Raw genomic sequence first — 13,977 nt, forward strand, 5'->3', positions numbered from 1 at the left:
AAAAAGTAGAGGCCTATTTTATAGGGCGGGTCCTTTCTTTTGTAGATTGGATTCGTACCTTCATCCCCGGACCCTGTTTGGTTCAAGACCTTATGCAGTAGTTGACGGTCCTTTGGATTGTCTTTTGGGTTTACAAGTTCCTAAAACTTGTTGGCGACTCTTTTTGCTCTTTGTCTTTCCCTTTGGAACGCCACCATACTTTAGTGTATGATCACAGTGGGGTTCAAGTTTGGGGTTATCTTAATGCTTGAAATATTCCCTACAAATGCCTACAAACCCTAGGCACCTAGTCTATTTATAATCCTATTATAATCAAACTAGGGCACGAAGCCCAAAACCTCTCCTTATTCCTCCCTTTGGCCGGCCACCTAGAGTGATGAGGCCTATGATGGGCCTCGTCCTCTAATGCTCGATTTAGGCCCTTTGTGTGACCTTATAGGATTCGTCCAATTGGGCTTTGGCCTATTTTACTATTCCAAAGATTATTAGTACCTCTAGCTATGATAAAACGACGACCCAAATGTCCGAACTTAATTATCTCCATAATTTGATCTATTTATATATCTAGTAATTGCACACGATGAAGGCATAAATCCTTCAATCTCCCACTTGTCTAAGACAAGTGAGCAATATTCAAATTCCTTAAGTCAATATGTGTCGATTTGATAATATGATTGCATCACATGTCGAGATCATATTAATCTACAAATCGTTTCTTGAAATCTGAGTTAGAATTACAAAACCAAATGATTACTGAGTAATACATTTGAACGCGGCCACGTATTTTCTGAATTCTCCCTCTTCAAACGGCCATGACACATTTCCTAATTTAATAGGTAGACTCAATCCAATCTTGTGACAACAAGGCTTCCACTCAACTTTTGAAATAACCAGGACACACCCTTTATAATCTCCAGTTACGGGTAGACTTTTGAGTGCACCACAGTCAGAACATCCATTAAATGAAATCAATGTTCCACTCATGTCAAAGGAATCCATTAATATATCCGGAAGCTCTATACTTGAACTTCAAAGTAGGTCATTAGTTCGATCATGAATCATTCATGCATATCCAAGTGACTAACCGAGCATCACTATGCCCCTATAGCCCATGAAACTGCGCTATCCAATCAATCTTACCTGCTAGTCCATCTATTGAAATCATTTATGTCAACTTTAATGATTTCGAACTAGGAACTTAAATAATATATGAATTTTGTTCACCTGTGGGGTTTCATTCACTAGGTCATCAACGTAATGAGCCCATCAATTCACAATTATTTTGGACATTTTATTTAATTTCCAAAACCATAATTAAATAAGAGAAATAATAATTTTTGTTTATAAATATAATTCTGCAAATATATGCATTCCTTATGTAATATGTTTTCTCAAAACATACACAACCTGAATTAATATAATTTGCTACAATCCAAGACTTTAATATGACTCTCATATCTTAGTCTATGGAAGGGGTTTAGTGATTTCTCACTCATAATAAAACTTTGCAGATCACGACATCCCGCTTGTCATTGATCTCATAATGAGGTGATATCTCATATCTATTTTGTTTGGATTTGTTATGTGACCCTGGCTCCTTTGTTTTGGCAAAGGTGTCCTTTAAGTCACAGGACAATTTGATCCAAACTTCCTCCTTAACCACTTTTAATGTAGCTAAATACACATATCCTGACACTAAGTATGCAACAGTGTTCTGCTTTGAACTTTTCAAGCTTACTGTACCTCTCCATATAGACACAAAATATATCTAGATCAACATCTAAAGTCATCTTGCCTGTTTGGAAAACTTGCAACCGTATAACCTTTTGACAACTTGTTCACTTTTAACACCATAAACTAGAAACATTCCTTTAGTGCTTCTCAAGTACTCAAGGATTGATTCTTAGTAGCTTTTAGTATGCTTATTCTGAATTTACTTGAAACTAGCTACACATGCACAAGTCATATGTAACACCTTTTCTTTGTACATTTCATGGCACATATAATGGACCCTTTTGCAGAAGCATAAGGTACAATATCCATACGACTCAACTCTACTAGCTTTTGAAGACACTGAGTTTTACTGAGCATAATACCATGAGACATGGGAAGATATCATCGCTTAGAGTCTTGCATCTTGATCTTGTCAAGAACCTTATCAACATAGGTCTCTCGATGTTGTCCAATCATTCTTCAAGATTCACTTCGTGGATCTTGATTCCCAATATGTATTCAACATCTCCTAAGTCTTTCATATTGAAATAACTCTTTAACCATTGCTTGACTGATTTAAGCATTGATAAGTCATTTCATGTGAATTGTATGTCATCTACATACAAGACTAAGAAGACCAATTGCTCCTACTAAACTTCTTGTCTCTAAAAGATTCCTTTTCGCTCTTTGAGGAAATCAATTTGATTGCCTAATCGAAACGAATGTTCCAACTCCCTTATGCTTACTTCAATCCATAAATGAATTTTTGAAGTTTGCAAAAACTTTCTATGATTTCTGGATTTCAAAACTCTTATGTCGTATCATATACATATCCTCGATCAAGAATATTTCAAGAAGGTGATTTTGATATCCAATGCTAAACTTCGTAATCGAAATCAGCAATCACTAGAAGAATCCAGATAGGCTTACACAACTAATAGGTTTGACCCTATTTGTAAGACTATCATGGACTAACACATCTTTACAGACATGGAGTCCATTCTGGATTTCATGGCTTTAAGCCACTTCCTGAGTTGGCACTTACCCAAAGCTTTCTTGTAGGGTATGGGTTCTAACTATTCCAATAGGAAAATTTTAGAATCCACCTTTTCTCAGAATTTCAACAAACTGTTTGTTTTGATCCCAAGTAACCTACATAAGGTATAAGCAACAATAGAATTATTTTCTTTAACTCTTTGAAGCCTTTCATTCACGTGGGACGATAGAAGCCTCGCTCGTTGAATTAGCTTGCTTCGACATATGATTTATCAAATTAGCTTATTTCATACGCCCTTGTCTCTGATGTAGTGTTATCCACATCCATTTTTTGCTCGTCTCGAATCTCATCGAGATCTAATTTTACTCCTACTTAGCTTTGTAGGAAGAGATTTCTTTCTATAAAGACACTATCATGAGCAACAAACACTTTGCTATCTACGCGATTGTAGGAATAATACCTCTTAGTTTCCATGGGAAAACCCACGAAGAACTATTTACTTGATTTAGGGTTTATTATGCCATCTTTTTAGACATTTTACATTGATTTCATAACCCTTATTCTTGTTTAGAAAAGACAACTTTTGGAACATTTCCAAATCATAACTTTTATGACATCTCTTCAATTGCTTTGGTTGAGTTTCAATTTAGTATATTCACAATTGTTGTTCTAATGTATATCCTCAAAACGATATTTGTAAATCATTAAAGCTAATCTAGGATCGAACCATGGCAAGCAAAGTTTGATTCCTTCTTTTAACATACATTTTAGTTGTAGTGTTCCTGGATTGTGAATTAATTCAACAATTCCCTTTAGATGATCTTAATTTTGAGTTAAATATTTATCACAACAATCATATTGTGGTGTTAACTTGTTTATCTCAAATCGATTTTACATTTCATTTTGGAATTTTGAACTTTTTAATTATTCCAAACTTTACTTCATTAAGTAATTATCGATATAGTACTTAAATCGTTAGTAAAAGCAATGAAATAGTTAAATCTCTTCCTAATTCTTGAACTTATTTGAGTTAAATATTTATCACAACAATCATATTGTGGTGTTAAATTGTTTATCTCAAATCGATTTTACATTTCATTTTGGAATTTTGAACTTTTCAATGATTCCAAACTTTACTTCATCAAGTAATTATCGATACAGTTTCTTAAATCGTTAGTAAAAGCAATGAAATAGTTAAATCTCTTGCTAATTCTTGAACTTATTGGTTACACACATCATATGTATGAGTTCCAAAAAGGTCATTAGCTCTTTCTCCCTTTCAACTAAAAGGCAACTTGGTCATTTTACCTTATCAAGCATGACTTTTAATTCTCAAGTGATTCGTAATCAATTTAGAATAAGAGTCCATCCAATGTAACTTTGGATATGCAATTGGTTTATGTGACCTAACCTTACTTTGTCATAAGTAAGTTTATCTTGAATCATCTAATTTTTCTTTTGTGATCTACTTTTATCAATGTCATAAAACAAATTTTAACTCATATCTAGCAAAATGAAAACAATTTATTACCTTGGTCATGGATCAACACTTGTCCAAGCCAAGTAAACCAAATTAGTATTCAAAACAAAAACTGAAATATTGTCTCATCAAAACCGGAATTGTTCTAAAATCATGATAAATTAATCAGAAAATAAAACTATGAAGCTATCTCTGGTCACTCAAAACTTCTAGTGCACCTTCAAGCTCCATCTCCATGCTAGCTTCACTTGTTTGCAGTTCCTGCGCAACATTAATAATGTTAAGCACTGCAACTTGGTATCATATACCTAAGTGAAAGTTAAAATGTTTATAACATAGTACCTGAGGTTGATGCTCTATTCTTCTTGAGGAAGTTAAGGTATTTCTGGAAATTGCGCTTCCAATGCCCCTTCTTCTTGCAATAAAAGCATTCACTTTCACTTGCAGCCTTGGGTTTTGGAGTCGCCTTATGCTTTTCAGGAGCCTTGGAAACTGACTTGCCCTTGCTCTTAGCACTAGCCTTTTGCCCCTTCTTCTTGAACCCCTTTCCCTTTTGAATCATAAGAACTTCCTTCTTAGGTTCTTTAGGGATTTGCTTTTCAGCACTAACCAGCATTGCATGCAACTCATTCATGGTCTTTGCAGCATCAGTCATGTTAAAGTTCATGATAAACTGGTTGAAACTTTCTGGAAGTGAGTGGAGAATGATGTCTGTTTCCATCTTATCACTGTATGGGTACCGCAGTTTCTCCATATTTTGAATAAGGCCAATCATTTTGAAAACATGATCATGAACTGTGGTACCCTTCCATCTTACAATCCAGAATCTCACGATGGAGCTCGTGCCTTTCAACTCTTGCTTGTTTCTTAAACAAAGCTTTGAGTTCTTGCATGATTGTGTACGCATCCTGATCCTCAAAACGCTTTTGAAGACCAGGCTCCATGGTAGCAATCATTAAGCAAGTGATAGGCACAGCTCTCTCATGAGTTTCCTTATGCCTTTTGATCTCTACCATAAGAGAATAATATAGGTAACTTTAAAGCACTTTATTCAACATTAATTGATCCCAATTAAATTTTAAGTGATTCCAAGACCCTTTATTTGTGCAATAGTTGATCGGACTGAGGCCCTACCATCAACCATTACATTTTCATGGTGAGTAAACTCTTTACTGATTACAACTCTTGTAACTCTTGGTTGAATAATTAACCATCACATGTTTAATTATTACCCTTTGCTTCAAGGTTCTAAACGCTTTAGGTAACCTTATTGAGCATAACCAATTAAATATGTAGAACGTGATCTACCCCAAATTACCCAAGATAACAAGTGACACTCTGCTGAGGCCGACCCATCACTTACGATTGAAGGATTGTTGGATATCTAATTTGGAAAAGCAATCTCAATAGTACTGGGACCTAGATTTATTATGTTGTGATTATTTAGTGAACTCTAGCGCATCATCAATCAACATAAATAAAATCTAATCATGCATAATCTACTAATGCAATAAAACATGACATAGTATGGCCCCTTAGTCCTAAGAAAACTAGAAATGAAAAACTCCCACTTGAATCATCATGGATCTCCATCCACCTTACTCCTTTGGGCCTTCACTTCATGGGCTTCTTTGGACTAACACTATTTAAATAACTAATCTATTTACTTTAAATAAAAGTTACAAAAATACTTAACGATACGCAGACCGTATTTAGATTACAAAAATACATCATGATGCACAGATCGTATTTAGAATCTATGGGCCATACTAGTCTATATATATAGCAACATAATATCATATATTATATAAAATGCCATATAATAAATCACTCAACATGCTTGTCTAAACTACAACATCGAATGTTCATAATTAAGGCAACGCATTACCTAAAATATCTTATATTTTAAATCATAATTAGATAATATCGTATATTATTCATGACCAATCATAAAATATCATATATTTTAATTTAGGCATGAGATAGAATCAAATCTTATTTTAATCTAGAAAGATAAATCATATTTAATCTTCCATGATTATCCTAACAAACTTAGGAGATTCTATCCTAGTTATTAGCCAATCAAATAATTTTAAAATCAATTATATCCTAATCTAATTATGGGATAATCAGATTATTTAAATCAATTATTATCCTTTTGGAATATGCTCAGAACATCCTAATCAATCTTATCCAAAATTAACCACTTTAATTATGGATAATTATCAATTTAACAACTTTAAATATAGATAATACCAAATTTAACAACTTTTGAAAGACTTGATTTTATCCTAAACAAAAGATTTTTATCCAAAATAAAAGATCATATTTTCAAAATATCTTATTTTATCCCAAAATAAATCATATTTATCTTGAAATATTTTAAAATAAAATAATTAAAATAAATTTTTTTTTTTTTTTGAAAAACCGAAGCCACCACAACCTGCCACCGTGGTTGGCTAACCGAAGCTAGCCACGGTGGCTGGCTGGCCGTTACAGCAGCCACTGCCGCAAGGGCAACAACTTCTGCTGGGCTGCAGGCTACCGTGGTTGGCTAGCCACGGTGGCTGGCTGCTTTGCAGCAGCCACTGCCGCGCAAGGCAGCAGTAGCAGCCGTGGCAGCAGCTGTGCAACGCTTGCACACTGCTGCCCACGGCCACCGAACCTCTGCCCTCCCTCTTGGACCACCATCTGGTCGGCAGCCACCGTGGCTGCGCCACCTAGTCGTGGCTACCGGCCACCTAAATTTTTTTTTTAATTTTTTTTATTTTTTGATTTTTAATTTAATTAAAATAACATTTATCATAATAAAATTAAATCAATCCACAAAATTTAAAATTAAATCATCATTCAACTTTAAAATTAAGGTTCATCATAAAATTAATCCCAATTTAATTCTAACTCTTAAAATTAAATCGATGATCATACACAAAACATTTTTATGCATAAATCAATCCGATTAAAATTATGAAACATAAAACAATTCGAATTAAATCGAATATCAAGCATAAAATCATATTTTAGGGCTACTAATTTCGAAATAATTCGAAATTAGGGTTAGGGGTTTCGAAAAATTCGAATGCTTTAGGGCTTAATTTCGGTCCTATTCATGGCTATTTTGAGCATAATTAAATCATATTCAATCAATTTCAAAAGTTTAATCACATTAAAATAATAGTTGAACCATAATTAAATTAATCTCTCCCTCTTAATTGATTATAAAATTAACATGGACTTCAAATTAACGTATTATTATAATCTAGCGCGTTCATGCAAGAGGCTAACTAATACCACTGTAGGAGTTTATAGGTATTATAAAGCGAAAATCATGAATTATATTCATAAAGCACCTAATCCCAAGATCGCATGCATAACACACAAGACACATAATCATACCTTTGAAGCGTGAATTCCACGAAACTATTCAACTGGCAAATCAGGGAGAGAATAGAGCCCCAAGCGTTGCTCCTCTACTTAGTCCACGAGCTTCGAACGAGCCGTCCACCAATACTAGATTGGTCGAGTGATTGAGGAAAACCGCGATCACCACCTTTAATGGACTGACCGACCACCACAAACCACCTTGAGAGGCGCTGAGGGAGGAGAGAGAGCCGTGAGAGAAAGAGGAGTTTGAGAGGGCTTGGTCTCGTGTTTGCTAATTAGGGTTTTGATCAAACTAATCACTGAAATTGCAATGCCTACAAACCCTAGGCACCTAGTCTATTTATAATCCTATTATAATTAGACTAGGGCACGAAGCCCAAAACCCCTTCTTATTCCTCCCTTTGGTCGTCCACCTAGAGTGATGAGGCCCATGATGGGCCTCGTCCTCTAATGCTCGATCTAGGCCCTTTGTGTGACCTTATAGGATCCGTCCAATTGGGTTTTGGCCTATTTTACTAGTCCAAAGATCGTTAGTACCTCTAGCTATGATAAAACGACGACTCTAATGTCCGAACTTAATTATCTTAATAATTTGATCCATTTATATATCTAGTAATTACACACGACGAAGACATAAATCCTTCATATTTTAGTCTCGAATTCCATTGATTAGCTCAATATATAAGTAATTGGATGTAAAATATTCATATAAATCTCTCAAGGTTAGTGTATTAACTTCAATATATATTATATTATGTAGCTAAATGCTTATTATTATTATTATTATTATTATTATTATTATTATTATTATTATTATTATTATTATTATTGGTCTTATTTTGTGGGTATTATTAGTACATCAAATTAATTGACGGGAGGGTAGAGATAATCTAAAGCGTCAAATTACTAGTGTAAGTTGGAAAAATATAATATTATAGTACATCATTATGACTCACAGTAGTAAATGATTCAATAAATAATTGTTCAATCATGTACTACCTCCGATTTATTTTAGTTGCAACTTTGGGGTATTATTTGTGAGATATAAAATATTCCAAAGTTGCAACTCATAAAAATCGGAGGTAGTATTTCTATTCAAGTATTTATTTGTTAACTAAGATGATTTTTATACTCAAGAAAATTTAGCTCAACTGCCACCATTTTGTGTATAGCATTACATTATATGTTTTGATAAAATTAACAACTTTTGAATTACTACATATATGTAATGACCTGGAGCATCACCCGGATCATACACTAATTATATATAAATTGGGGGTCTGATAGAATTTGGGCGCACGCGAGAGTCAGCCCCGAACCTGAGCATAAGCGAGAGGTGCAACGGTCTGGGGCCCGGGCTGGTAGGGGCCCATAAACTCAACTTATAGAGTTTCTTATATGTATAAAAATTAACTCAATTCTTAAATGAAATTTAATTTAGCCTAACGGAATTTAGCGTGTAAGGAGCGCTACTTACCTTGAAGCAAAAGGTGCCAATGATCGATTCATATAACTAACCTTTTTTACTTTTTACACTTACAACTTTTCCTCACTTCCATGTGATTTTTGTTTAATTTTTTTGGTGACTTATATCACTATGTACATTTTTCTTTTTCTTTTTCTTTTTTGATATTTTTATATAAAAAAATAGTTTTGTGGGTATTTATTGAAAAACCGTCTCAATAAATTAATTTTTGTTTTCAATTGTTATAATTTATAATTATTGATAATTAAATTCATATTTTAGTAAAAGATTTGTTTTGGGATATGTATTTAAGAGAAATTGAGTATTTTTTAAATAAACGAACCACACTACCAATATTATTTAATAAGGACCCTTATTTTTTATTTTCCCTATGCCCATAAAATGCCAAGAACGGGCTTGGCAGAAGTTTAATGGGCCTGAAGGACATATAACAATTTTATGATTTCATAAATTTCATGCTAAATTATACAACAATATTTTTAGTGGAGAATTATACCTACACCACTCATATCTAATTTGTGAGAGCTCATGTCTCTCACTATCTTGGTGAATACTTCTCCCACCACATCAATGGGAGCTCTCTTAATTAACTTAATTCTAACCCATGTACATCGAACATATTTATAGTGGTCGTTCCTACCCTTTAGATTTTTCTACACATGTCTAATATTATATGTATCTAGATCTCTCTACATCAAATATCTTTAATATTTTTACACGATATTTCTAAATACAAACCTCTCTTGATTTTTTTTAAATTCATTCTAGAATTTTCTAAACTAATCTTAGGGTTTGTTGGCATCATTGTGGTTTTTATTTTTTTTATTTTTTATTTTTTTGTTTTTCAAAATCATATGATATAAGGCCCCGTTCTCTTCACCTTATTTTTGTTGAACTGAAATTATTTTTACCGAAACAAAATTATATTTGTTGAACTTAAATTATTTATACTAAACTTAAATTAATTTTACTGAAATGAATTATTTTTGCTGAACTAAAATTATTTTTACTGATTTTCTATTATATTTCTTCTTTAAGAAAACTGAATTTTACTGAACTGAAATTATTTTTACTTAATATTATTTTTTTAAGGTGAAGAGAACAGGACCTAAGTCATATATTGAATAAAAAATTAGTCAAATTTATAAAATTCATAATAATTTTTTGATAACATAAAAATGAAAACATCTTTTTTGGTTTCCTGTATTTTGGTTTTTTGTTTTAAAAAAAAAAAACTAAAAATTAAAAACAAAAAACAATGTCAAACTAATCCTTGAACATCTAGATTTTTCTAAATTAACTTCTAATATAGGTCGGTGAAGTCAAATTCTTTTGTTGTACAAAGTATTATTGCGTTTATTTGTAAGAAATTCTATGAGGAATTTTGTATAATACAGGACAAATTTTTCAAGCACTTGATAAATACTTTCTTATAATTACTTATTGACTTTCTAACGAAGCAATCGAGCTACTATCACAATAAAATTATTGGAATACAATGAAAAACAACCGATTTAGCTTTATTAAAAAAAATGGTAAAATGAGTTCCCTCTAGGTTTTCTCTTTGGAAGGGTTTTTTGGTTCCCTCTAGGGTTTCCCCTTGGAAGGGTTTTTCTAGCCTCAATTGCTAGTTTCTTTCTGCTTTTTTTTTTTTAAGATTTAGGGTTTCATCGTCTGTGAAAGTACCTAGAAGGCCATATGAGTTTTTTCACCCAAATAACTACCCATCTGTGGATCTCAAGCCGAATTAGTGTTAACTTACATATTGTATTGCTTCGGATGAAGATGAAGTTTTTAATTAAGGCGATCATTGATCGAATCTGCGATGTAACTAGTTCTAAGGTGATTTGTACTTGTATTGAAATTTTAGATTTTCTAGGAATTGTTTATAAGTGTCTTTTCGCTATCTTTCATTAATGAATCCTTTTTCTTCTCGATAAATAAATATATATAAAAAAAACAACTGATTTAGCTTGTTCATTCTAACGAAATCAATACATCAAAGTTAATGAGAAACATGTGTTTGTCTCCTAAGAAAATTACTGCAGATGTTTCTCCCAAGCAAGCAAGCAAGTGTGTATGTGTATTTTAGTATCTTTCTATTAAATGTATATAAACTCTTTTGTAGAATTTATATCCAGCAGATAAATTTATTTACAAAACATTTTGTTCAAAGTGCATTGGAAACCATCAAATTTGAACTCCGCTTGATTAGGCAACCATAAAAAAAAATCTTTTGATATATGTCAACACCCTTAGATCACCAGCCAGTCGTCAGACATGCAACATAATGACTAAACTTGCAAGGGAATTCTCCTCACTTAAAAAAAATATTGACTAATCTTGACTGTTGCTTGCTAAATTGGGTAACATCGTCCACTCAGACAAGATAGATCACAAATCAGTTGATTCTTGGCTTGCTAGTAAAGATGGCTCTGGGTCATGCTGGGTCGTACCTCGTGCCAGGCCCACGTGCTTTGGGTTAGTTAGGAACGGCCCATGGCTTGGCCCACGAGTTTCGTGTTGTGCTGTGTCGGGCCAAATAAAGTTTTCAAAAGGTTTGCCCGTGCACGGCCTAGGCACACGTGCCATCATGTCTGGTTGTACTGGGCTTGCGTACCTTAGTTGCATTGATTTTAGCGTGCTTTGTCGTAACGGGTCTGGCCATGTTGTGCCTTATCGTGCTTCTCCCAAATAAAGGCGGTCCAGGCCCGGCCCACGACCCACACGCATAGTGTCGTGTCGTGCCATGCTTTTTTCGTGCCCATGTCATGCAAATTTTTCCCTAGACCCAAGACTATGCATCACTCCTTACACCCCCCTTATACGACATCGTCCTTCATGCAGCTCCCTCTACACTCTAAAAATCCCCTTAATTAGCTATTTACTAATTTTGTTTTTAAATTTTTTTTTCCTTTTTTTGTTAACTTTCTTTACAAGCTAAGTATATATACATTATTTTACCTAATTTTTTTTCTTTCTTCATTTTAGTCAAATTTTATTTTCTCTCTCTTATATTTGATCATTTTGCATTTTCAATTCTCTCTCTTCTTTCACGTAATTCGCTGCTTTTTTCACGCTTTTCATGGACGATTCTAGCTTATTAGCTTTTGATCAAGATGTTGAATCTGTTTTTCCTGCTAGAATTGGACTACTTGCGTCATTGAAGGATCAATAAGAGTTTTACAGATTAGTTTATTTTGTTTTTTTAATGCACTATTTTATATTTTGATATTATTGATATTTATTTAGTTTTATTTTACATTTTTTGATATCAGATTCTTCTATTAGATTGGTTATTTGTGTATTTGTATTTTACGATTCGATTGCAATTTCGATAAAATTGATTAGCATTAGTTTTATTTTTTTTCTATTCGATTGAATTGTTATTTGTATCATTATTAGAAATGTAGGTTTATTTTGGTTTGATTTTGTTTCTATTTAAATATTAATACTCTAATTTTTTTATTGAAATTGTACTATAAATCATAAATTGATTGTACGTTCTATTTTAGTTATTCTTTAATTTTATTTTATTTTAGTATTCTATTTCTATTGCTAGATATGTGCATCTTATACGAACATTATTTATTTGTTATTCTATTTAATTATAATAATGTTCAGTTATGTAAATATAAATGTTCATTCATACATAAACTTGTTATTTTGAAATCATATGTTGTGCATGTTAATTTTAATACGAGTAATTATTAATGGGTTTTTTTTTATTGCTAATATACTTTTAAACTAGTGATTATTTTTTTTTATTATTTTTTATTTTATTTTTTTTATAATAATGTTCAGTTATGTCATTTATATTTTTACATATGGTAATTTAACAGTAATTGAGCAAATGCATTATTGCTACTGTATGTGTTCATTTGTTACATGTTTGATTATTGCAGTATTAAAAGAGGATGTTATTTTTGAAGAAGCAAGTCATTCTGATTATTGGAGGAAATAATTTTTTTTTTCTAAAGATGATGCTTATGAAATGTATAATGAATATGTCTCTATGATAGATTTTAGAATTAGATTTGAGAGGATTAAGAGGCGAAGGGATACTCAATTTCTATGATAAGATTTGTTTGTTCTAATAAGGGTTATAAAGATGGTAAGTGTAGATATAATAAGGTCTTATGAGAGACATGATACAAGAACTGAGTGTTTAGGTTTTCTACTGATCATTTAGGTGTGTTTATGAACATGTAGCGTCAAATATTCTAATATAGTTGAATGAAGGTTCAAAGTTGACAACTGTAAATGCTCAACCACAAATTCATGTTGGTGTGAATATTTAGTTTTATATTTATAAACATATTTTTGTTTTCCTAATATGAACATTATATATATGAGTCGTCAAAAAAAAAATGAACATTATATATAACTATCTAAACGTTTGCTTTTGAAGGATGTGATTTATTATACGCAGTAGTAATTAGGGAAAAAAGTTTATTCCCGATCCTTCTATAAAATCAAATAGAAATTGTATATCACCAAAAACTGATTGGATATTAAAATATACAACACAATTTCACACATATTATACACAATAAACTTCTCGATCCAAATCGAAAAATTCAAGCTCGTGCTATTGGTTCATGTTCTGTGAATTCATGTCTTCTTGATTTCCTTAATTTTTGTCGTCTTCCTTTTTTTTCCTTAATATTATGTGGTCTAACTCACTATATCCACGATTCTTTGTTCAACTAATAGACAAAAACAAATGAATTATTAGTTAGATTTGAGCAAGAATAAGTGTTAAAATGAACCAATTTTCATTTGAATATGAATAATATAACAATTGAAATGATCGATATGAAAATGATCATTTATCAGTATATATATATATATATATATGAACATATTTCTAATATGGAAATGTACATCTATTAATATATAAATGAACATGCATTA

The sequence above is a fragment of the Chenopodium album genome, chromosome 13 (genome assembly GCF_948465745.1).
Source record: "Chenopodium album chromosome 13, dcCheAlbu1.1, whole genome shotgun sequence".
NCBI lineage: Eukaryota > Viridiplantae > Streptophyta > Magnoliopsida > Caryophyllales > Amaranthaceae > Chenopodium > Chenopodium album.